Genomic DNA, 26,683 nt, shown 5'->3' with positions numbered 1-26,683 from the left:
TAGTTTGAAACTTTCCCTCTGTATTTAAGGTTGGACTTCTGAGCTAGGCTCCACCACTTAGCTGTAAACCCACCCACTCCCAATTAGGCCTGTTAAGTCCCGCCTTCACAGAGGTGGCTGGGTTTGTTTATCTCTGAGGACATCTTAAGAGGACGATGATAAATTCCTCTGGATTCTCAGAAGGTTAGCTGTTGAAAGATTTATATAAACACACACACAATTCCCCTAGAGCCGTGCATAACAGGAAATTGAAGCTGTTATTTATGTTGCTGAGATCCAGGCTTGCTTTTAATGGTCTTTCTTTGCAAACGCTTGAGAGTTAATGCCGGCTGTTGTGATGAAGCCTATTAACAGTCCTTGCCCGGTCTGAAGAAGTCTGTGGTGGTGGTGGGGACCCATCCTCCAGGGGGAAGGAAAGGACAGTTGGCAAATATCCAGGGAACAAGTCGAGGCATGATTCAGAGACAGAAGGAACTTATTAGGACCGTGTGGTTTGACCCTCTGAATACGCACACGTTGCGGAACTTATCCCAGCTGGACAAAAAATAATAATCACTTTGACAGACAGCCAAGCAAGAATGACAAGAAACCATCAGCACAAGAGGAAGGAGTCACCTGCCCCGGAACATGGCCCAAAGGTTTCGTGCACATGACCCAGAGCAATAAGAAAACATCAGGACGGGCTTCTCGTGTGCTGCATTGAAGCAGAACATAATTCATCACCAAGGAATCTGAGATACCACGGTGTTGAACAGAGTGCTAGACTAGGTGGACCTTTGGCCTGATCCGGCAACTAGAGCTCTTCTTATGTTCTTCAATATATGTGCAAAGAGCGTCTACGTTGGGGGTGCAGGAACTCAGGCCATTGTAAGGTCCGGATCCGGCCCTCCAGGGTTCCTCAGACAGCCTCCCTTGCCCTAGGTCCGCCCTCTTTTCCCCAACTGCCAATCATTTGGGGGTTTCCCAGCTTTTGTGCAGTCCCCCACCCCACCCAATTCTAAAAGGTTGGAATTTTATTCCTAAGTCTTGGTGACTTGCAGTGAGAGCTTTACGGACCAATCCTATCCCCCCCAGACAGTATCTTCGGCGAGGGTGTGTGTATGTGATAGGAGAGTTCGGTTTCCTGGGTCTGAGGTCAGAGACAGGGCTCTGACCTGAGAACAAGGAAACCATGCTCCCCGCCCCTTCTCTACCCTGCCTCCTCATAGCCGTCACAGAGAAAACCATGCCAGCTACCTCTTGATGTTTGGAAAACAGAGGGCTGAGATGGGGGTGTTCCCAGGGGTGGAGAAGGGAGCCATATCCAACAGTGTGATACGGCTGCAAGAAAGGCAAATGCTATTTTGGGCTTCATTAATAGAAGTATAGCTTCCAAATCACATGAGGTACTGGTTCCTCTCTATTCGGCCCTGGTTAGGCCTCATCTAGAGTATTGCGTCCAGTTCTGGGCTCCACAATTCAAGAAGGACGCAGACAAGCTGGAGCGTGTTCAGAGGAGGGCAACCAGGATGATCAGGGGTCTGGAAACAAAGCCCTATGAGGAGAGACTGAAAGAACTGGGCATGTTTAGCCTGGAGAAGAGAAGATGGAGGGGAGACATGATAGCACTCTTCAAATACTTAAAAGGTTGCCACACAGAGGAGGGCCAGGATCTCTTCTCGATCCTCCCACAGTGCAGGACATGGAATAACGGGCTCAAGTTACAGGGAGTAAGATTCCGGCTGGACATCAGGAAAAACTTCCTGACTGTTAGAGCAGTACGACAATGGAATCAGTTGCCTGGTGAGGTTGTGGGCTCTCTCACACTCGAGGCCTTCAAGAGGCAGCTGGACAACCATCTGTCAGGGATGCTTTAGGGTGGATTCCTGCATTGAGCAGGGGGTTGGACTTGATGGCCTTGTAGGCCCCTTCCAACTCTGCTATTCTATGATTCTATGAGACCGGGGCGGCTGCACTCTGCCCTATTCCATGGCAACCACAGCCTTCTCCCCTCCCTCTCAGAGCCACCATTGCTAGATGGGCAAAATCGCCCGTCTAGTAGAAATGCAGGGCGCTGGAGTGTGGCGGCAAAGATCACCTCCTCTGTCCTTCCATTGGACAGAGGCTGCTGGGAAGGATTGCACCATTAAGCTAAAACAGGCCAGCAGTTTTGATGGCTTTGCCCAGCACTCTTGCATTCAGCCCCACACACTGCGGGAATGCACGCCCCCCCCCCACCTCAAGCTCTTCTCCAAGATGGAGAACACCCCCGATCTACATATTCCTTCTTTTCTTAGGCAAGATTAAAAACATGCAAGCACAACCTACTCACCCCCACCTGCTGTGTTAAAGGCTCAGCTGCCAGGAAAGGCAGTTTGCTTGGCTGCAGATAAGATGTGTCTTTCTGTGTTGGGAAAAACCTTTTCACACCAAGATGAGACGCAGCCTCCATGGCCCAATGAGTGCCCTGTGGAAGACAGTAACGGATAAGTTCTCTCCTTATCCTGGAGTCCAGAATAATAAAATCTGTACTCTCTGTGACTTTTGCGGCCTCCTTTTATGTTTGTTTCCATTGGACTCCCTCAATATACTTTGGATGGCCCACAAAGACATGGGATGCCGTTCCGTTTCCTCCACTACCTAGAAACTTTGTTAAAAAACAAAAAAAAAAACACCTCCTTAAATTAAATGCAAAGTGAAACCCAGCACAGAGGAAAAATATAAATTGGACTGTGTGCTTACTAGCAAAAACATAGCAGACATTCCTTCAGAGAGAGAGAGAGAGAGAGAGAGAGAGAGAGAGAGAGAGAGAGAGAGAGAGAGAGTTGTCCGTAGAACCTGGCTCAAATATCATAGAATCATAGAATAGCAGAGTTGGAAGGGGCCTACAAGGCCATCGAGTCCAACCCCCTGCTCAGTGCAGGAATCCACCCTAAAGCATCCCTGACAGATGGGTGTCCAGCTGCCTCTTGAAGGCATCTAGTGTGGGAGAGCCCACAACCTCCCTAGGCAACTGATTCCATTGTCGTACTGCTCTAACAGTCAGGAGGTTTTTCCTGATGTCCAGCTGGAATCTGGCTTCCTTTAACTTGAGCCCGTTATTCCGTGTCCTGCACTCTGGGAGAATTGAGAAGAGATCCTGGCCCTCCTGTGTGTGACAACCTTTTAAGCATTTAAGCATTTATCTCATGTCTCCCCTCCATCTTCTCTTCTCCAGGCTAAACAGGCCCAGTTCTTTCAGTCTCTCTTCATAGGGCTTTGTTTCCAGACCCCTGATCCTCCTGGTTGCCCTCCTCTGAACCCGCTCCAGCTTGTCTGCGTCCTTCTTGAATTGTGGAGCCCAGAACTGGACGCAATACTCTAGATGAGGCCTAACCAGAGCCGAATAGAGAGGAACCAGGACCTCACGTGATTTGGAAGCTATACTTCTATTAATGCAGCCCAAAAGAGTGTTTGCCTTTCTTGCAGCCATATTGCACTGTTGGCTCATATTCAGCTTGCAATCTGTTCTGATGGTTCCCCCCCCCCCCTCCATATGACCTCTTGGTAGGGAAATAAATGGAGAAGAACAAACATTTGGGAAGTGAGAATATTTTCAGAAGTTTTGACTACAGCGCAGTGCACAAATGCCAACACAGGACCCAGGGAATGTGCAAGTCCCCGGATTCCATGGGGTCTCCTCAGAGCCTAGGGTGGGAAGGCCCTGCCTGAGGTCTTCCCTGTCCCTGAGACCTTGGAGTCCCCTACAGAGTCCGATACTTTTTGCCAAGCACCACCATCAGTCGCAGGGGACCATGTGGAGGCTAGATGCAATGGTGGTGGCTTTTGGCTGTGCACGGCAGCATCATTTTCTAGTCACGGAGGCATCGGCTGCTTTCCTTTCTGAACATTAGAATTGTGCTCATTGCAATCTGGGGATGCTTATAGAGAAGCAGGCTGGAGTGTGACACGTACCTTTCCAGGGCCAGGGCTCGAGTGGTATTTGGCATGTTGGACATTCTGGCCCATGCCAATGCCTTGGGGAAGCTGGATTTTGCATGCTGTGGCAAAGACACCCAAGTGGCTCATTTGGTGGCCACCAAGTAGATCCTTGCCTCCTGCACCCTCTTCCACAGATGGCTTAGCCAGAATCTAGACCAAGAGGCTTCCTGATACAGTGGCACTTCCTAGCCTGCCCTCCAATCTGCATCCAAGAGTTACTTGAACAACAACGAAGTACCTTGTGGCACCATAGAGACAAGCTAAACTTGGCCTTTGTACTTCAGATTTCTTTGCCGAGTGGCACACAGTGTGTGGGACGGAGGAGTCTAGGGAGGAAAAAGTGGCCACCCAGACTCCGTGAAATTGCCTACCCCAGTTTGAGATGAGCAAATGAATTCTGGCCTAAGCCTTCATGGGCAACGTCCGCTTCATCAGATGCACGAATTGGCAGATTCTTAGACACGTGCTGGAGGGCTGGGGAGATGCACACTGTGTCGCCAGAGGGGACTGAAATGGGATGAATAGATTAACAGTTTGCCATTCACAAAACGTTGTTGACGTCATTGCAACGGTGAGCCCATTCACAAGTGAGTAAAACAGCAGCAGCAGCAGCTTTGTCCTTCTTCTAACCACAGGGAAATAGGGCTGATTCTTTTGATGAATTGTCCTTCAGCAATTTCATGTCTTTGAAATTCCTATGTGGAAGAATGACCACCTTAAGGTATTTGACACAGTGCCCTGGGAGATCAAAATGTCACACCCACCCCATTAGTTTCTGAACATGGTGCTTCTTGGGTCTATGAATGGGGATGCCTCCAGTTCTTTGACCATCGCTGGACTAGGGGGGCTGGGGGAAAGACCAGACCCGGCAGGAGGGGGGGGAGAAGAATGGGGATGGGCATCGGGGACGGGGACAGGGCCTGGTGAGTGGGGACAGCCATGGCGGACGGGCATTGGGGATGGGGACAGGGCCTGGTGAGCGGGCATCGGGGACGGGGACAGGGCCTGGCGAGCGGGGACAGCCATGGCGGACGGGGGGCGGGGGAAGAAGAACAGGGACAGGGACAGCCATGGCAGATGGGCGGAGGACGGGCGAGCGAGCAGGCAGGGGGGGCATCAGACATCGTGTGGGGGGGAAATCAGGGGGAGCAGGGAACCCTTTATTATTTTTTAAAAAGACTTACCTTCTTCGGTGGTGCGCTCCTGCGCACATGGCCCTTTAAGGGGGGAAAAACCGGAGGACGCGACGGGGCTTCCCCTTGCCCCGTCACGTGTTGACGTCTGGAAAAGGGCGACAGCGCGCGCTAGCTGTAGCGCGCCGTCGCCCCTCCTTCCGGATGGATTATCTGGTAGGTCTAGCAAGGCCCTATGTCTTGTTGCAGTTTAACTATGCACTGTGTGAAGAAGTCCTTCCTTTTCTCTGTCCTGAATTGCCCACCAGTCTCAGCTTTATGAGATGACCCTGCTAGGTTCTAGTATTATGGGAGGGGGAGAAAAATGTCTCCCTGCCCACATTCTCCGTATGATGCATAATTTTGTACACCTCTATCATGTCTCTTCTTGTCCTCCTTTTTTCCAAGCTGAACAACCCCAGCTGTTGTGACCTTCCCTCCAGCCCCTTCATCATTTTAGTTGCCCTTTTCTTCAATTTTTGTTCAAGCTCTACAATATCCTTTTTTCAGTGCAGTCACCAGAAATGAAGACAGCGTTCCAAATGTGGTCACACGCCTGGTTAAGACCTTTCTCTTCTCCCAGGCAGCTAACAACATGTGCTGAGTTGTTTCTAACTGACCCCAGAATCGCTGTTTTTATAAGGATACTGTTGTTTTTATGCTTTTTATGTTTTTAAACTTTGTATATTTGTTTTTAATGTTCATTGTTTTTAACTTTTGTAAACCGCCCAGAGAGCTTCGGCTATGGGGTGGTATATAAATGCAATAAATAAATAAATAAATAGATAGATAGATAGATTTCTATAGGGGCAGTATGATACTGGTAATGTTATTCTCAATAGAAGTGATATATAATCACCACATTTATGTTCCTCAGCTATGCCCAACCCACGTATGTTCAAAAAGCCTGAATTGTTTCTCAAGATGCGATTGTGTTTGCTTGTTTTGCTTTTATTAGGAATCAGTGCTGAGAACTTATAGTTTGTCCTGAGTGGGTAATAACACCAAGTCCTCCATCTGTTCCTCACAGAGGCTAAAACATAATATTGCGGGGGGGGGGGGGGAAAGAAGTCTGATCATATTGGTGCATTGGGGTTTTAAGTACACTGCCAAATATCACAAGGTTCCCAATAAAGTGATGTGGAAGCAACTTAAAGAGATGTGCTTGACTGTCCAGCCGGGTTGTTTGGACACTGTGTGGTTTAGTTAAGTTCTTTCTGCTGACCGTTGCATAAATTCCCCTATCGGGAGACAACAGTTCATGCAATGAGTTTGGCTTAGACCCTGGTCTCACAACTCTGGTGCGTTGAATGGCCTTTGATGAATGTTAAGCCAATTGGGTCCCATTGGTGGATCAAGCTACCTAAAAGAATGCAACATTTACAAAACAACTCTCTACCACTTCATAAATGGCAATACGTATAGTAGGCTGGCTTTGCATTGTATTTATGTTTACAGAGAACAGCTCCCAGGGAAATTGCATGATCTTCCACCATGGCAGCTTTGGTGGAGAGGCAGATCTGGGGATTTTCCTCGACCTCCCATCCGCACTGGACGGTCAATCCTGTCGATTTTATTAAACCTTGGGGGTCTTTTTTTCTCTTTATTGAGGGGGCGGGGGTGGTGGTATGCTGTGTGTGAAATGAATTTTATCTCTGTGCTCAGGAAAAGCAGCCGAGCTCATAGAATCATAGAATAGCAGAGTTGGAAGGGGCCTACAAGGCCATCGAGTCCAACCCCTTGCTCAATGCAGGAATCCACCCTAAAGCATCCCTGACAGAGGGTTGTCCAGCTGCCTCTTGAAGGCCTCTAGTGTGGGAGAGCCCACAACCTCCCTAGGTCACTGGTTCCATTGTCGTACTGCTCTAACCGTCAGGAAGTTTTTCCTGACGTCCAGCCAGAATCTGGCTTCCTGTAACTTGAGCCCGTTCTTCCGTGTCCTGCACTCTGGGAGGATCGAGAAGAGATCCTGGCCCTCCTCGGTGTGACAACCTTTTAAGTATTTGAAGAGTGCTCTCATGTCTCCCCTCAAACTTCTCGTCTCCAGGCTAGACATGCCCAGTTCTTTCAGTCTTTCTTCATAGGGCTTTGTTTCCAGACCCCTGATCATCCTGGTTGCCCTCCTCTGAACACGCTCCAGCTTGTCTGCGTCCTTCTTGAATTGGGGAGCCCAGAACTGGACGCAGTTATACCTATCAAGTCGTATTTGCCTTCATGTAAGAAGAGTTCTGACTCATATTGAGTCAGCTGACTCATATTGTCAAACTTTGCGTCCAGCCACAGGCCAAGTCAACAAAAAACGAACATGGAGTCACCCACTGAGGCTTAGTAGAGGAGGCAATTTGGAACACGGCCTCTCTGGCGATGTTCTCAGGCTACGGGGTAGAAGCACAGGCCTACGGAATACGTCTTGAGTGCCAGTGGAAGAAAACCTCCTCATTTTCCCGGGCTTTTAGAATTTTGTTTTCCCCCTGCAATCTGTGGTTTTCTGACTTTACTGCTCTATTGTTTTTAGTTGGTTGCTTTGATTGGATTAGTTCTTGTATTGTCTGCATTTCTTGTAGATTGTTAGCCATCTTGAAAACCATGATATTGAAGAGTGGGATAGGATTTCTTTCTTTCTTTCTTTCTTTCTTTCTTTCTTTCTTTCTTTCTTTCTTTCTTTCTTTCTTTCTTTCTTTCTTTCTTTCTTTCTTTCTAGAACATAGGAAGTGCCCTGATGCTGGATCAGACCAAGGGTCCATCTAGTCCAGCACTCTGTTCACACAGTGGCCAACCAGCCATCGGCCAGGGACCAACAAAGCAGGACATGGTGCAACAGCACCCTCCCACCCATGTTCTCCAGCAACTGGTGCACACAGGCTTACTGCCTCGAATGCTGGAGGTAGCACGCAACCATCAGGGCTAGTAGCCATGGATAGCCTTCGCCTCCAGGAATTTATCCAATCCCCTTTTAAAGCCGTCCAAATTGGTGGCCATCACAACATCTTTCTTTCCAATAATGACAAAACATAGAGGTTAGCCTGGGTTTTTTTCCGTACAGCTCTCTGTGAACTGGGAAATAACGTCCAGAACTCTGATGAGATGAACTTTTGAAGCGTCTGTGGAAAGTCCACCAAAGAGAAGGGGGTGGTTTTCAATGGTAACAAACATGAAACAAAGCCCTGGAAACAAAGCCCTAGGAAGAGAGACTGAAAGAACTGGGCATGTTTAGCCTGGAGAAGAGAAGATTGAGGGGAGACATGAGAGCACTCTTCAAATACTTGAAAGGTTGTCACACAGAGGAGGGCCAGGATCTCTTCTCGATCCTCCCAGAGTGCAGGACACGGAATAACGGGCTCAAGTTAAAGGAAGCCAGATTCCGGCTGGACATCAGGAAAACTTCCTGACTGTTAGAGCAGTACGACAATGGAACCAGTTACCTAGGGTGGCCGTGGGCTCTCTCACACTAGAGGCCTTCAAGAGGCAGCTGGACAACCATCTGTCAGGGAGGCTTTAGGGTGGATTCCTGCCTTGAGCAGGGGGTTGGACTCGATGGCCTTGTAGGCCCCTTCCAACTCTGCTATTCTAGGATTCTTTGATTCTATGAAGATAAAACTAAAATCTCTCTTTGGGATCAAGTGTAAAAGCAGCCATTTCACTGGGAAGTTTACAAACTGAGGCACCGCTGGAGTGGGGTGGAAGGGCCCGCGTGGGAAATGCCTCCCGTGCAGTGCCAAGGCCTGGTCTGAAGAATTCCTGGCTCTCCAGGCGGGGACTGGTCCAGGCCGATCCCTCCAACTCACGGTCTCCAAAACAACCAATAATACCTTGTTCTTGGAAAGAGACCTTCAGGTTGGCCTTCAAATCGCACGACCCAAATAAACAGCCCAAAACGGGGACTGCCAGTCCTGGTGATCTCATCTGTTTTTGCCAGGGAGGAAAAATTGAGAGCAAAGGTGTTGGACCACAAGATAATGGTTCAAAGGGTGATGCCGTCTGGACTCCAGAAAGGAAAGCAAGCTGAGAGACCAGGGCTGGTCCCCCTTCGTAGACACCGCAACAGGCTGATGGGAAGAGGAAGAGGAGGAGGGATATCGTTAGGCGTGTCATGAGATTTGCAGGATGCACTTCTGGATGCATGCATGGCAAGGATGCGCCGGATGGATGCTTGGGCTGAATTTTCAGGTCGTGCACAGTGACGGATCATGTCTAGACCATTTTCATGCACCTCTACAGTGCTGCAGCTGATAGCAAACCCAGGTGCCTTGCCTCTACCTGCCCACCCCCACAAAAAGGTTATAGTACAGCCTGGGAAACAGACAGATCTCTGTGTCGATAGAAATACAGTTCCTTATGGCAACTTAGCTGCTCACTTAAAGTTAATTACATGCTGTTTACCGTATCCAAGGGATACCTGATTTGCTTGGCCAGTGACAGCCCCAGAGGAGATGTCATAGAATCATAGAACAGCAGAGTTGGAAGGGGCCTACAAGGCCATGGAGTCCAACCCCCTGCTCAATGCAGGAATCCCCCCTAAAGCATCCATGACAGAGGGTTGTCCAGCTGCCTCTTGAAGGCCTCTAGTGTGGAAGAGCCCACCACCTCCCTAGGTCACTGGTTCCATTGTCGTACTGCTCTAACAGTCAGGAAGTTTTTCCTGATGTCCAGCTGGAATCTGGCTTCCTGTAACGTCAGTCTTTTATTCCGTGTCCTGCACTTTGGGAGGATGGAAAAGAGATGTCCACCACCCCCTGAGCGCTTCTGCTTCTGGTTGCTAAAGCTAGAGGCATTCAGGGCCATCAGGTATTATCAGTATGTGTCTTCCTTCCCGAGTAGCCTGGCCAGAGAGCCAAGGGGCTGATCCTTGCTTTCATTCTACCGTTGAAGTAAAACCATTCTCCTGGGGAAGCGGACCCTACAAAGTGATCCCCAGGGAAACCAATCTCATGGAAGAGGGCTGCCTCCATGTTCAGTCTCTGCCTGGGCCCAGTCTCTGCCAGCAGACCTGTCAGCCGGCATGACTGGAGAAGGAGCCAGCAGGTGGAAACTACTATTTGTTTGTTTATTCATTTGCGATTCTTCTATACCACTTAATATATACCACTTCTTCTATACCACTTCTAATATACCACTTCTGCTTCAGCAGACTTTAGTCCACAATCCCACTTAGCTTCGTTTGTCCTTGCTACGCTTCTCCCTTAGAATCATAAATCATAGAATAGTAGAGTTGGAAGAGGCCTACAAGGCCATCGAGTCCAGCCCCCTGCTCAATGCAGGAATCCACCTCAAAGCATCCCTGATGGATGGTTGTCCAGCTGCCTCTTGAAGGCCTCTAGTGTGGGAGAGCCCACAACCTCCCTAGGGAACTGCTTCCATTGTCATACTGCTCTAACAGTCAGGAAGTTTTTCCTGATGTCCAGCTGGAATCTGGCTTCCTGTTACTTGAGCCCATTATTCTGTGTCCTGCACTCTGGGAGGATCGAGAATCATAGAATCATAGAATAGCAGAGTTGGAAGGGGCCTACAAGGCCATGGAGTCCAACCCCCTGCTCAATGAAGGAATCCACCCTAAAGCATCCCTGACAGATGGTTGTCCAGCTGCCTCTTGAAGGCCTCTAGTGTGGGAGAGCCCACCACCTCCCTAGGTCACTGGTTCCATTGTTGTACTGCTCTAACCATCAGGTTGACCACTGTGTGAACAGAGTGCTGGACTAGATGGACCCTTGATCTGATCCAGCAGAGCTCTTCTGATGTTCTTACGTCCTCTAGAATAATAACTACAACTCCTATCGAGGTGCTGTTTGCTCCAGTATAACCCTCCTACTTGAATAAATAAATGGTGGTCTGGCCTTTGGGCTCCAACCACGGAGCACAGGCAAAACGACTGGAGAATGCAGCCCGCCTCGCAGCCTTTCAAAATAACCCGGTTGCCAAGCGTCAGGTCCAATTGGAAAAACAACGTAGGCGACGGGGATAAGCGAAGGGAGGTATTTTTAAATAAACACTCTAATAGAACAGAATGTCCAAACCCACAATACCGAGGGGAGATCTCCACAGCCTCGCTCAGCCGTTGCGAGATAATTACCTCCGTCTGAGTCCTCCCGGGGCCTGGGCTGGCTCCACACACAGTTGGAAGCGTCCCCTCCCCTCTGAGTTGGCACACATCTCGGTGCTCAAAGCCCCTTTTTGTATGATGCATTCAGAACAATGTATATGCATTTGCAGCGGAGGCTGGTGGGTGGGGTGAGGAATCCGTTCCAGGTTTCAGACAGAACCTGTCAGAACTCTAACGGAGCTTAGCCAAAGCCATCTGCTTGCCTGACTGTGCCCGTTGGTAAGTTCCTTTACAGCAGCCTTCCTCAACCTGGGGCGCTCCAGGTGTGTTGGACTGCATCTCCCAGAATGCCCCAGCCAGCTGGGGCATTCTGGGAGTTGTAGTCCAACACATCTGGAGCACCCCAGGTTGAGGAAGGCTGCTTTACAGCTCTTGACTGATTCTGACTGAAACCCAGACCAGATTCGCAGCCCCACTGACATGAGAGCCACCAGCCCCCCACTGTGCATTTGATTTGATTTGATATATTACATTTATATACGGCCCCATAGCCAAAGCTCTCTGGGCGGTTGACGAAAGTTAAAAACAGTAAACATTTAAAAAGTATACAAAATTTAAAACCAACAAAAACATGAAGACAACAGTATAAAAACAACAGTATCCGTTTAAAAACAACAGTTCTGGGGTCCGTTAAAAAACAAACGGACCCCAGAACTGTTGTTAGAAGTTGTTAGAAGCTGTTAAATGCTTGGGAGAAGAGAAAAGTCTTGACCTGGTGCCTGAAAGATAACAATGTTGGCACCAGGCCAGCCTCATCATTCCAAAATTGGGGGGCCACCACTGAAAAGGCTCTCTCTCCCTTTTGTTGCAAAATCTCTTGCTCTTAGTAGCTGTTGCTCATCACAACGGTTTGCACCCTGGGAACTAGATTTGTGAGCAGTGAAGGCTGCCTGTTTATTGGTTGGCATTGCTGGAATGATTAGGAATGTTGGACAAATCCACAACAGAACCAAATGAGGTTGGATTTTTATGAATTCAGCCTTCAGATTCCACAGCAGACCTTCCCCCGTCAGGTAGATATGCACGGACTTGCACGGATTTGTGCATTTTCACATGTGCGAATTTGCACAAATTTGCACTTGCACAAATTGGGAAGCTAAAGAAATCTGACTCTTTAGGTAGGCAGACAATGGAATAAAAAGTGCCTGAGAATTAGTGAAACGCAGGCAGAATGGATTTTACACAATTTGTACATCCTTAGCCTGGACCAGGGCTTTCTCTGAGATGGTCTCTGGATTGCTGTGTGGTTTGTGTGGGTTGCTCAAGATGGACTAACTACAGCAGTTTTTCAGCTGCCACATCTCTGAGATTAAGAAAGATGCTGACACCTACAAAAAAGTAATAATTAAAAATACTGTCACATTAAGGCCAACATTTTTTTAAAAAAAAGGATCTTTAATTAGAGCAGAAGCAAGCAACCAGCTAGGGAGGCAGTTGGACCATTGGAAGACAAGCAAAAGGGTTACGTAAGGAGGATAAGGAAATTGCAGAGAAGCTGAATGAATTCTTTGCATCTGTTTTCACTGCAGAGGATGTAGGGCAACTACCTGGGCCTAAACTGATATTTTCAGGAAGGGAGTCTGAGGAACTGTGATAAGAGATGAAGTTCTAGACTTTATTGAAAAATAGAAAACAAAGAAATCATGAGGCCCAAACGGTACCCATCCTGGAGTTCTTAAAGAACTCAAATGTGATATTGCTGATCTTCTAACAAAAATATGTAACATGTCCCTGAGATCAGCCTCTGTACTGGAGTGGACAATGTAATGCCAATCTTTAAAAAGGCTTCCAGGAGGGGTTCAAAAAATCACATCTGTCCTGGGGCTACTGATGGAAAGCATAAAGTTGGAAGGGGCCTACAAGGCCATCGAGTCCAAGCCGCTGCTCAATGCAGGAATCCACCCTAAAGCATCCCTGACAGATGGCTGTCCAGCTGCCTCTTGAAGGCCTCTAGTGTGGGAGAGCCCACAACCTCCCTAGGTCACTGATTCCATTGTCGTACTGCACTAACAGTCAGGAAGTTTTTCCTGATGTCCAGCTGGAATCTGGCTTCCTTTAACTTGAGCCCATTCTTCCATGTCCTGCACTCTGGGAGGATCGAGAAGAGATCCTGGCCCTCCTCTGTGTGGCAACCTTTTAAGTATTTGAAGAGTGATCTCATGTCTCCCCTCCATCTTCCCCTCATATAGCAGGGCTACATATAACATTGTCAAGCATATAGAATGGGGGGAAGGACCCTCTCTGAGGTGGGGGCAGAACTGCCTCCCCCAACGCACTGCTTGCCCATTCCCATTGGCCTCATTGCCCCCTCACCCCACCCATGTTGCCTTTTTCCAAGCTGAAAGGGGCATGTGGTTGGCCACTATGGGAACAGTATTCTGGATTAGGTCGGCCTTCGTTCTGATCCAGCACCAAAATGGCAAGTATGTGCAAAGGAGACCCAAGTGGCTCCCAGATCAACAGTGACCAGTTGAGTCAAGTTGCCAATAGGATCCCACCTGGTGGCCCTCCCGATGTTCTGGCGTACCATGCCCGTCAGCCCTACCCAGCGTAGCCCATAGTGAGGGGTCATAGGAGATGTAGACCAAAACATCTGGAGGATTGCAAGTTGCCCACCCCTGTTATAAAGCTCTGGCTGCCTCTGGCCAGGCTCATCTGCCTGCGCTGATCTCTGACTGCCTTTCTCCAAGCTGCACAGGCCTGCAAACTTCCTTTCCATCGTAAAATAATAACAGCCATTCATTGCTATCATGGCTTGGGGGGTTGGTGGTTTCTGCTCCATTTCATTCTGCCAAATTTAATTCCACTTGTATTCCAACTAGGCCTCGAATCTTAATAAAGTAATGGAGCACACGAGCGGTTCGACCCACCTCATTTCTCCTGATAGAGTAATTCGATGACATCTCCATTTCAGCAAAGACGTAGCCGCTGCTTTGGGTGATGAAAGGAGGCACAGCTAGTAAAATGTGGGCTGAGAAGATGGTTGCACAGCTCCAGAGGGATGAGAGAAAGGGGCCTGGGATAAAGGCACACTACCTGACTGTTAGAGCAGTACGACAATGGAACCAGTGACCTAGGGAGGTTGTGGGCTCTCCCACACTAGAGGCCTTCAAGAGGCAGCTGGACAACCCTCTGTCGGGGATGCTTTAGGGTGGATTCCTGCATTGAGCGGGGGGTTGGATTCGATGGCCTTGTAGGCCCCTTCCAACTCTGCTATTCTATGATTCTATGATTCTACCACGGCAGTGTGTTTTGCTGGCTGGCAACTGGGACATCCCAGCCACCGAGGGATCTGTAACAAAAACTGAGGGCAGCTTAGCAACACAGGAGGAGAATCTGGTGAGATACATAGATGGACCACAACAGCTGTGGGGCGTCAGGGGGACGTACACCCCTCCTTCAGCTGCTAGCCTATTTTCTGGACTCCAGACACCTGAGCTGCAAGGGCCCGTAGGTCTGAACGCTCCCCCCCACCTCCAAATTTTTGTAGATTGTTTTTAAGTGTTTTTATCCTATGTAAACCACCCAGAGAGCCTCAGCTATGGGGCTGTATACAAATAATAATAATAATAATAATAATAATAATAATAATAATAATAATAAGGGTGGGGGAGGGGCTGGATCCTATTAAATGGCCAGTCCCACCAACTCGTTTGGAGCTAGAAGGCTGTTTTTTATGTGCCTCTCCAAATAGGCGTTAATTATACCAATATTTTATTTCATTTATTTTTATTATTCTTTTTTTTAAAAAAAAAAATGTTTCTTTTCCTCTCTTGTCTTCTGTCCAGTCCTGTTCCGGCAAAGGACTCTCAACCAAACCACCCGGCATTCCAAGCACTGTAGTTTTGTGCCAGGGAATGTGGAAAGTGTGAGGCAGTTAAGATGTTGTGTTTGCGGGCTAAAACACAGCAACACTTTAAAATAAAAAAAAGTCGCACATGCGGAGAGATGTTTTCGTTTCTTAAAAAGTTCCTTCTGCTCGCCTGTCTCTTGCCTTCATGCACAAAAAAGTGACCGGGCTTTGGCCTCTGGCAGAGGTGATGACACAGAAGAGATTAAACGTGGTGGATCGAGGGGCACGGACCTCGAAACCCCCCCACGGAGTCCTTGCAGCGTGTGCGGCAGGAAGGTTGTCCAGGGCTGGTTTTTGCTTCTTTTGCAACCAACACGATGGCTTCTTGCCCTGGCCTAGCTCAGAAGGAAACACCGTGTCAAACTGTAAGACAATCTCATGTTTTTAGTCAAATGCTAACAGGACTGGCAATGTTTATAACTTTTTATAAGCCAGTGATTTCAGTCTTACCCTGAGCCAGACCACCTAACCCAGTGTGGTCTACTTCTGTGGGCCAAATCTAGGGTGACCCTATGAAAAGGAGGACAGGGCTCCTGTGTCTTTGACAGTTGCATAGAAAAGGGAATTTCAGCAGGTGTCATTTGTATATATGGAGAACCTGGTGAAATTCTCTCTTCATCACAACAGTTAAAGCTGCAGGAGCTATACTAGAGTGACCAGATTTAAAAGAGGGCAGCTTTAACAGTTGTGATGAAGAGGGAATTTCACCAGATGCTCCATGCATAGAAATGACACCTGCTGAAATGCCCTTTTCTATGCAACTGTTAAAGATACAGGAGCCCTGTCCTCCTTTTCATAGGGTCACCCTACCAAATCTAACCTGCCTTGACTCCCATAATATTTGACTCCCAGAGTGGGGAACCCAATGTAGAGGGCTGCTTCATGTGCCTTTAGACCACGTCCTGGTTTATGCTCTTTCTGGCGCCAGGTGAAGACTTTTTTATTTTCCCAAGCGTGTTTTTTTTAGCATTTCAGCATTCCAGTTTTTAGCTCTGCTATTGCATTTTCATAGAATCGTAGAATCATAGAATAGCAGAGTTGGAGTATTTGAAGAGTGCTCTCATGTCTCCCCTCAATCTTCTCTTCTCTAGGCTAAACATGCCCAGTTCTTTCAGTCTCTCTTCCTAGGGCTTTGTTTCCAGGCCCCTGATCATCCTGGTTGCCCTCCTCTGAACACGCTCCAGCTTGTCTGCGTCCTTCTTGAATTGTGGAGCCCAGAACAGGACGCAGTACACAATTTTAAATCCCTGCACTGCTGCTAGGTTTTCTGGTTGCACTTTTATACTGCAGTTTTAAGCCGTTGTGTTTCATATTATATTTTATGCTGCATTTTGTGATTTTAATTTTTGTGAACCCCCAGAGAGGTTCGGCTATTGTGCAGTATAGAAATGTAATTAATAAATAAACAAATAAATTAATGATTATTGTAAACTGCCCCGGGAGGATAATATATCCTGAAAGGCAGTTTAGAAATCTGTTAAATAATAAATAGTAGCTATGCAAGGAAGCGGGTGTGAGACCAATGCTCCGCGGGGGCTGTTGCTGCTGCCATATTGCCCGTTCGTTTTGCAGACACCTCTTCGGTTATCACCCTGTCTGTGTTGACTCCGCAGAGCCAGGGCTGCAGCCTTCCTCAACCTGATGCCCCCCAGATGTGGAGGAGTAAGGGAATTACATGGAGGAGTAAGGGAATTGTAGTCCATCGCTTCTGATGGGCACCAGGTTGAGGAAATCTGCTGTGCTATAGACCGCAGACCAGCTCACCGTAAAGCTGTTATTATTATTATTATTATTTATTTATTTATTTATTTATTTATATAGCACCATCAATGTACATGGTGCTGTACAGAGTAAAACAGTAAATAGCAAGACCCTGCCGCATAGGCTTACATTCTAATAAAATCATAATAAAACAATAAGGAGGGGAAGAGAATGCAAACAGGCACAGGGTAGGGTAAACAGGCACTGGGTAGGGTAAAACTAACGGTATAAAGTCAGAACAAAATCAAGTTTTAAAAGCTTTAGGAAAAAGAAAAGTTTTTAGCTGAGCTGTCAACTGGATTCTTGCACTGAGCAGGGGGTTGGACTTGATGGCCTTAGAGGGCCCCATCCCAGCTCTAGGATTCTATGATCTCACACATCGTACAGCACACAGCTATTCTGGGGCTTGGCTCAGTTGCCCCGAAGGTTTACTGCTCATGCATGGGTCACAAAATTGAACTAAGTGCGCTACCTATGGTAACTCGTCCTAGATGACTTTACAGGGGAAATTTCTGGCAACTGGGCCAAATCGTTATAGATGGTCTTAAAAACGGATGACACAAATCCACGGAGCATGGGGCAAGGCATGGGCATTAGTTCAGAGAGCCAACATGGGTGCTTGCTGTCCAGTCTGCTGCCCAGGTGCTAACAATTGTTGATGGACAGCGTCAAGGCCCCTACTCTCTTTTCTTATACTTCCTTAACATTAAAATGGACTTGGACTGGACGATGTTCCATGCTGAGGTCCTGTGAGATGGGCAGAGGAAACTGGTAGCAAGATCAAGACAAGAAGAAAGCAGGACCTTGGACAGCTCCAAGTAGGTCCTGCTGGTTGGAACTCTCTCCTATTAGGACAATAGGAGGATGTTGTCTCAGCAGGGAGCTAAAGGTAATGGAAGCCTTAAGTAGGCTGATATTAAGTAGGTAGACATGTAGTGTGGTCAGTTCTGGCCCTCCTTGAGGAGCTGACTGGATTGTTACAGTGACCTTACCTGAGACACCTGTGAGGCTGGGAAGATGGAGGTTCTGCTGATAACTGTGGTGTAGTGGCTAAAATGTCAGACTGGGAATTGGGAGATCTGGGTTCTAGTTCCCACTCGGCCATGGGAAACCCACTGGGTGACTTTAGGCCAGTCGAAGTCTCTCATCCCAACCCACCTCACAGGGTTGTTGTTGTGAGGATAAAATGGAGGGGAGGAGGATTATGTATGCTGCCTTGGGTTCCTTGGAGGAAAAAAAGCGGGATATAAATGCAATAATAAAATGAATAAATAACTCATTATCTGAGCCAGAGGGTGGTGTCAGGGCTGTGTCCTCTAGCTAGAAGAGTCCTTATTAAGGCCCTGGTTGTCCTATCTCTGTGGAAGAGTAGCCAGTGCCTCATCTTTCCCAGAGTCCTTTTGAGTAAAGTAAATCCACCAACCCTGCCTGGAGTCTCCCTCCCTGCTTGCTTGCATCTCTCAAGTTCATGAACTACAGGTGTGCTGGCTCCCTTACTCAAAAATAAATCCCATTGATTTCAACTGCTAACATCACATGCTGGCTTACCTTTGAGGAAAGCCCATTGAACAGAGAGAGTCTTACTTCTGAGTAAACACATATAGAACAATGCCCATACATGGAAGGGGGGAGGGAGGTTGTGGCTGCAAAGAGGAACACAAGGCAAGACTGAAAAAACGGCTGCAACTTTGGGCGTGGAAAGAAAAGGAACACGCCCCTAGGAAGCTGATTGGCTTAAAAAAAATAGAAAAAGAGAGAACGCTTAGAATCATAGAATCACAGAATAGCAGAGTTGGAAGGGGCCTACAAGGCCATCGAGTCTAACCCCCTGCTCAATGCAGGAATCCACCCTAAAGCATCCCTGACAGATGGCTGTCCAGCTGCCTCTTGAAGGCCTCTAGGGTGGGAGAGCCCACAACCTCACCAGGCAACTGATTCCATTGTCTTACTGCTCTAACAGTCAGAAAGTTTTTCCTGATGTCCAGCTGGAATCTGGCTTCCTTTAACTTGAGCCCGTTATTCCGTGTCCTGCACTCTGGGAGGATCGAGAAGAGATCCTGGCCCTCCTCTGTGTGACAACCTTTCAAGCATTTGAAGAGTGCTGTCATGTCTCCACTCAGCCTGCTCTTCTCCAGGCTAAACATGCCCAGTTCTTTCAGTCTCTCTTCATAGGGCTTTGTTTCCAGACCCCTGATCATCCTGGTTGCCCTCCTCTGAACATGCTCCAGCTTGTCTGCGTCCTTCTTGAATTGTGGAGCCCAGAACTGGACGCAATACTCTAGATGAGGCCTAACCAGAGCCGAATAGAGAGGAACCAGTACCTCACGTGATTTGGAAGCTATACTTCTATTAATGCAGCCCAAAATAGCATTTGCCTTTCTTGCAGCCATATCGCACTGTTGGCTCATATTCAGCTTGCAATCTACAACAATTCTAAGATCCTTCTCGTTTGTAGTATTGCTGAGCCAAGTATCCCCATCTTGTATCTGTGCCTTTGGGTTCTATTTCCTAGGTGTAGAACTTGGCATTTATCCCTGTGAAATTTCATTCTGTTGTTCTCAGCCCAGCACTCCATCTTAGGAATGATACAATCGGCACATAACAAATCATACTACGACTTATAAGAATAACATCACAAAATAATACGACAGGAAGGGCAAGCGATAAAACCATAAAAGCCAAGAGTCATGTGGCGGAATAAGACAGAAAACGCCATTAAAAACGTTTATAAGTGGTTTATACACTTATGTGTCACTCCGCTCCTGTTCTTCTGCAAGCCATATCCTGTTCAGTCAGCGATTAGCAACCAACCACCCAAATCCCATAGCCCAGCCTGCTTAGTACAGCGAAAATGCCAAGAATAGCCATAATGGCTTGCAAATTATTATTTATTTATTTATATAGCACCATCAATGTACATGGTGCTGTACAGAGTAAAACAGTAAATAGCAAGACTCTGCCGCATAGGCTTACAATCTAATAAAATCATAGTAAAACAATAAGGAGGGGAAGAGAATGCAAACAGGCACAGGGTAGGGTAAGCAGGCACAGGGTAGGGTAAAACTAACAGTATAAAGTCTGCACAACATCAAGTTTTAAAAGCTTTAGGAAAAAGAAAAGTTTTTAGTTGAGCTTTAAAAGCTGCGATTGAACTTGTCGTTCTCAAATGTTCTGGAAGAGCGTTCCAGGCGTAAGGGGCAGCAGAAGAAAATGGACGAAGCCGAGCAAGGGAAGTAGAGGCCCTTGGGCAGGCGAGAAACATGGCATCAGAGGAGCGAAGAGCACGAGCGGGGCAATAGTGTGAGATGAGAGAGGAGAGATAGGAAGGAGCTAGACCGTGAAAAGTGTTGGTGCTGTGTGTGTGTGCATGTGTGAACATCCTCTGTGTACAACACACACACCGACCCTAATTTGAACCAAATGTGCTCCATTAATATCTTCTGCTTTTTCTATAAACAAGAGGTTGCATCACCAAGGGCTCGGAGCCAGGTGGATTCGAATAATATTTTCAGTAATTACCATTTTATTATTATTTAGTTGGGCTTGGCTTCCGTCCCGGCTTGCCCCAGGTTTACTCTGGGGAATGGGCAATAATTTTTTTTTAAAAAAACCTATAAATAAAAAGTGGGGGGTTGTAACCGTGATCCTTTTACATCTGGCTGCTTATTGTGCAGAGTGAAAGAACCGATTTGGAGCCTGGCTTAGTGGTGGGGGCGGGTGGGAATTTGGCACAGCGAGCTAAAGTTGTCTTCATCTTAAATTGCATCCAGTTTTGGGCCTGGATCCCTGTGTAACCCAAAGAGAACATGGTACCCCGCCCATGCCCTGAGCTCTCCTTCCGCCTTGTTTCTTAGAATCTGTCACTGCATGTCATCGTCTGGTGCTAGCCAGCTGTTAAACACACAACACCGGTTGCTTAGCGAGGGCTTCGGATCCTCCCAGTTTGATCCCAGTTTGAAAAATCCAAGGAGGCCCTTAAAACCTTGACATGTGGGCTCTGAGTTTCCCCTTCCCTGGTTTGGTAATCGGCTGGCCTTTCTTTCCTAAAAGTGTCACTCTTGGCATGAGTTGTGTTTGTTTACTACGTTTTAGGGATGTGCTCCGCTCCGATTAGGAGCGTAGAAGCAGTAGCGGATTGGCCTGCTCCGCCTTACCCAGAGGCGGAGTAGGAGCGGACCGCGGACCCCCTAGAAGCAAGGCGAAGAGAAGCGGCCATTTTTCGGAGCTCCGAGTTCAGGCGGAGCGCTCCGGTCGCCATCTTGAAAACATTTCGCCATAGGATTGCATTGCGGCAAATAATCGCGCATATCTACGTTGTTTTTGAAGCTATCATTCTGAAAATTCTTGTGCACAGAGAGTCGTGGATGGGGGTCATTTTGAGACCACTCTCACCTCTCTGCATCGTACGGGTCACGGGCTATATTTTTGTGAAAATCGGGTCAACCGCGCGGCTCAAACTGCGTTTTCGGCTTTTCGCCCATAGGATTGCATTGAGGGAAAGAATCGGGGATAACTGGGGGGGGGTTTAAGCTATCATTCTGAAAATTCTTGTGCACAGAGAGTCGTGGATGGGGGTCATTTTGAGACCACTCTCAACTTTCTGCATCGTACGGGTCGCGGGCTAGATTTTTTTAAAAAATCGGCGGGAAAAATACCTTTTTCAAAGGGCTGAGGGGCAGAGTCAGCTCCCGGTCATGATGATCCCAAAGTTGGAGGAGGGCATAGGCAAAACAGGTAACTTGGGATTCTGGGAAACTTCTCTTTCTTCATCTGATCGGGCTTTTCCCCGTGTTTTTTAACACACCTCGCAGGGATGTTGTGTGTGGGGTGCCCGATTTTCAAAAATTCGCCAAAAATCAGGGGATGATGGGATTGCTTTGAAACTTGGCGTGCGTGTGTATATCCCCATGAGGTGTCATGGTGCCAAACATGAGGTTTCTAACTTGAACAGAAAAAAAGTTGTATAATTTTTTAGCTTTCAATGCAAGCCTATGGGGGGGGGGAAACGGAGCTCCGGATCCGGATCCGGAGCTCCGGGCGGAGCGGAGCGGAAGTGGGCGGAGCGGGGGCGGGGCGGAGCGGCCCGATCCGAAAAATGGCGGATCTGCAAGTGAAGCGGAGCGGGGGGTCCGTGCACACCCCTACTACGTTTCCATCCTCATAGACCCTTTCACTGCCATTGTCACCAGCGGCTGTTGTTGGTCGTTGCTGATAGAACGACCCAATCCCCCTTTAAAAATATGCAAACTCACTTTCCTCCTTGCGATGTTTAGAAAGGGAAATCATCACCTGGGATTCTCCAACCCCACCACATTCTTGGTAACCACTAGTTGCCAAGTACGACAATGGAACCAGTTACCTGTGGAAGTTGTGGGCTCTCCCACACTAGAGGCCTTCAAGAGGCAGCTGGACAACCACCTGTCAGGGATGCTTTAGGGTGGATTCCTGAACTGAGCAGGGGGTTGGACTCGATGGCCTTGTAGGCCCCTTCCAGCTCTGCTATTCTATGATTCTATGTTAGTGGGGGTAGGAGGCGAGAGACCCAGGATGCCACGTTATGCAGAGCTCTTACTAGGGCTTATAGGAGCAGAAGGGGGTTACCACCAGGTGCTGGGGTACAGTGTTTGGTGGCAAGTCCATGTTCCACGTACAGCTTCTCTACATTTAAAAAATGTCCCACTGCCTTTCCGGGGCTTTTTCTTCTGCTTTCTTTCTGGGATTATGATCAGCACTAATACACAGGTGGCCACATGGTTTGAATTGAATACTTCTTCTCTCTGCATGCTTCCATCACTGCAATGAAGCAGCACCATCTAGTGGCAGAATTATAGTGCAACACCAACTTTACATGGGGCCGATTTTGCACATTTTTTTTTGTGGCTTTTTAAAGCGGGATAATGGGGGAGGGGGATCATAGAATCATAGAACAGCAGAGCCAGAAGGGGCCCACAAGTCCAACCTCCTGCTCAATGCAGGAATCCACCCTAAAGCATTCCTGACAGATGGTTGTCCCGCTGCCTCTTGAATGCCTCTAGTGCGGGAGAGCCCACAACCTCACCAGGCAATTGGTTCCATTGTCGTACTGCTCTAACAGTCAGGAAGTTTTTCCTGATGCCCAGCTGGAATCTGGCTTCCTTTAACTTGAGCCCGTTATTCTGTGTCCTGCACTCTGGGAGGATCGAGAACAGATCCTGGCCCTCCTCTGTGTGACAACTTTTTAAGTATTTGAAGAGTACAGGATGCGGGAGATGTCCTGGAGGTGGATGACATCATCTAAAGGACATGCAAACTTCTGTGAGCAGCCAGTCTTAGCCACCTTGGGGTGCAGTTCTTAACACAAGACCCATCATTTGGCTCAACAGCTTTGGCTTCTGAGCACATTTAGGATTACCAACACAATCCTGTCCATGTTTACCCTGAAATAGATCATAGAATCATAGAATCATGGAATAGTAGAGTTGGAAGGGGCCCATAAGGCCATCCAGTCCAACCCCCCGCTCAATGCAGGAATCCACCTTAAAGCACACCTGACAGATCTCACTGTCTTCAAGGGCAGAGCATGTTTCAGGTTGCAGCGTCAGCTACTTCTCCCACACGGACACACATTTCTGCATTTCTTTGCTCAAGCAGTTTCACCTGCCCCACAATCTGGTGCCCCCAAGATAGATTGGAGTTTAACTCCCAACATCCCCTGCCAGCATGCCCATTGGCTGCACTGGCTGATGGATCATGGGCTTTGCAGTCCGACACATCTGGAAGGTGCTACGTTGAGGAAGGCTGGTTTAGATTATACTGTAGTTCTTTTCTTTCCTGGTGGGTGTCAAGGGGCCTTTTATAGTTCTGGAGAAATTGGCTTTTTGGGTTTATGTTATATTTTTACATACCAAGCTTGTGTGGCGAGCCATGCAATGTATCCTTTCTCATTTTATTGCATGTTTCCATTTTTTACTCGCATCTGCATTTATCCTTCACAACCTTGCTCGGTTTAAATATTGTTTGTGCGAGGAAGTGAGGTATAAATGTTGCAGTGGAAATAGCTTTGAGCAGGTGGCCTCTTGATGTGCTAGACGTGGGTGTGCCTTGCAGGAGCAAGGCTGCCTCTAGACTTCTCGGTGGACCCTGGAGCAGAAAATCTAAAAGGTATTCCCCCCGTCCTTCTAATGGACGTGGACCACCACCCTTGGGTGATTCTTCCTGCATATGCCTCATTAAACTCGACACCAGAGTACAAAATGTCCCATATGTCTCTCAATGCATAAAGCAGGGGCAACTTCTGGGGGTCAGGAGGATGGATTGCCCCCCCAGACCCACAGGGGGGCTGCACCTCTGCCTTCCCCTCCTGCCACTAAATTGCTACTGAAATTCAATGGTGGGGGGAAGGGTAGTAGCCATGTTAGTCCTACATAGAATAGACCCATTGAAATTAATGTGGCTTAAGATAGTCATAACTAATTTAAGACTAGCTTAAGTTAGTTGTGACTAACTTAAGACTGCTTCATTTCCGTTGGTCTACACTACGTAGGACGCTACCCATAATGGCAATGTTGCTTGAAATCAAGGTGCACAGGAAGCACATACCTTGTTTGGAAGCAAAATCGTGTTCTCAGGGGGTCTCCGGGGGTTTGGGGGAGTTTTTGATCCCTGTGCACCTTGTTTTCAAGCAAAATTGCCACTGTTTTTGCTGCTGCGACAATGTCAAATTTGGCTGTTGTGGGGGCCATATAGGGACGGCCCAGAAATTGCTCACTGCTGGTTTCAAGCCATCCAAGTCAATGGAACATCGCTACTACTTGTAGTAGAGGAATCTATTCATCCATCCTTAGGCAGTCAATTTGGGGTGTTCTTTCGTCTGTCCCAAACCAATGGCCCAGGATTCAAGGCAGGCAAAAAGAAGTCCTTCTTCATACAACGCAGAACTCAGTTCTGAAATTTGTGGCCCTGGTCAGTAGCTGAGATTTCTAAAGCCAATGAGAGCAAACCATGGAGAAGTATAGGGCTATCCAAAGCTGGGGTCACTGATTAGGTTTCAATTAAACAATTGGGTGGTCCTTGGGTCATCTTCAGAGGCTACCACCAAAGGAAGCTAGGCAGGTGGCTACAAGAGAGAAGGCCTTTTCAATGGTGGCACCCCACTTATGGAATAAACTTCCCAAAGAGATTCATCAGATACCTACCCTACTATCCTTCCAGCGCCATAGAATCATAGAATAGTAGAGTTGGAAGGGGCCTAAAAGGCCATCGAGTCCAACCCCCTGCTCCGTGCAGGAATCCACCCTAAAGCATCCCTGACAGATGGTTGTCCAGCTGCCTCTTGAAGGCCTCTAGTGTGAGAGAGCCCACAACCTCCCTAGGTAACTCATTCCAGTCTCGTACTGCTCTAACAGTCAGGAAGTTCTTCCTGGTGTCCAGCCGGAATCTGGCTTCCTTTAACTTGAGCCCATTATTCCGTGTCCTGCACTCTGGGAGGATGGAGAAGAGATCCTGACCCTCCTCTGTGTGGCAACCTTTTAAGAATTTGAAGAGTGCTCTCATGTCTCCCCTCAATCTTCTCTTCTCCAGGCTCAACATGCCCAGTTCTTTCAGCAGGGGGTTGGACTCGATGGCCTTATAGGCCCCTTCCAACTCTACTGTTCTATGATTCTATGATTCTAGAGGTGGGTCACCAAGTTTCAAAGGGCTTAAAAACGACCAGTTTCGGATCATCTCTGCAGGTCCCCTGGCCCTTTCATATTTGCTTCTTTGCTGGGCTAGTGGTCAGCAGCTCCTGCGGCCCACGAGCCATTCTGCCAGCAGGCTGCCTGGAAACCACAGCTGTTGCTAATCATAGCGAGGAGCGCTGCGCACAGGCCACAAATTGCCCATCCAGAAAGCACAACGGATTATTAAGCAATTAGAACAAGGGGGCAGGCAGGATGCGGCGGGGCGACCTGGTGCTTTGAGCCGTCCTTTTTTAGGGACGACGTGAACATTTTCCACAGCTCAGCAGCCAAACGCCAAAGAAGTGTCCAATCTTCTACGGCGTTTGCTTCACAGCCAAAGAGCCAGAGCAGCCGAGCGAAAGGAAAAGGAAAAATCACCCACAGCCCTTGTCAGGAAGTTAGGCTGGGATGAGAGAGGGGTGTTTCCAAAAGACTGGCTAAGAAAGGAGGAGGAGGAGGAGGAGGAGGAGGGGGAAGGACAGCATTCAATGGGTCACAGCTGCTAATGTAAATTATTTCTATGTCAGGTATGCTTTAGGGTGGATTCCTGCACTGAGCAGGGGGTTGGACTTGATGGCCTTGTAGGCCCCTTCCAACTCTACTGTTCTATGATTCTTTGATTACATTGTGCTAACATAAACTATTCTAGTGCAATGCTAATTGGGTAAAAGGACACATTGATTTCCTGGGTGCGCCTGCCCATGCTGTCGGCATTACGCTAGAGTAGTTTACACTGGCACAATGTAATTTACATTACTGGTTGGGCCCATTGGAAAAACCCCATGACAATGCTTTGTTGGCATGAATAGCGCATGTTCAGCGAAGGTGCGGAGGAAGGGGTCACACCCTGCCCCCCTGCATCCTCCCTGTGTTCTCTTCAAGGTGTGCTCCATGCTTGAGTTCAGCTAAATGCGCCCAGGTTGAGGGGGAGCCCAGGTGGCAGGTGTCGGCCCACTTCCGTCTACTCACGTCCTTTCAACGAGAGACCTAAAGAGCTGCAGGGTTCCCAAAAGTTCCCTGGGCATGGATTTCCGCTGTGGGAGGGAGCAGCCCTGAAGAACTCCTCCCCTTATGCCATTGCTGGGGGCACAGAAGGTATCCTCAAAACGGCGCCCTTGGTGGATCCCAGGGATTGTAATGG

The 26,683-nt window shown here is 48.1% G+C and overlaps 1 protein-coding gene across 1 annotated transcript in view; it reads left to right on the top strand.

Moving 5' to 3' along the window:
• Positions 1-26,683, top strand: part of SCARA5 (scavenger receptor class A member 5) — a 133,614-nt gene that overhangs the window by 47,717 nt on the left and 59,214 nt on the right. The gene's annotated exons all lie outside the window — the stretch shown is intronic.

The sequence above is a fragment of the Elgaria multicarinata genome, chromosome 4, assembly GCF_023053635.1.
Source record: "Elgaria multicarinata webbii isolate HBS135686 ecotype San Diego chromosome 4, rElgMul1.1.pri, whole genome shotgun sequence".
Classification (NCBI taxonomy): Eukaryota; Metazoa; Chordata; class Lepidosauria; order Squamata; family Anguidae; genus Elgaria; species Elgaria multicarinata.
Note: the sequence above shows the minus strand (reverse complement) of the source record. Positions and strands in the feature narration are given on the sequence as shown.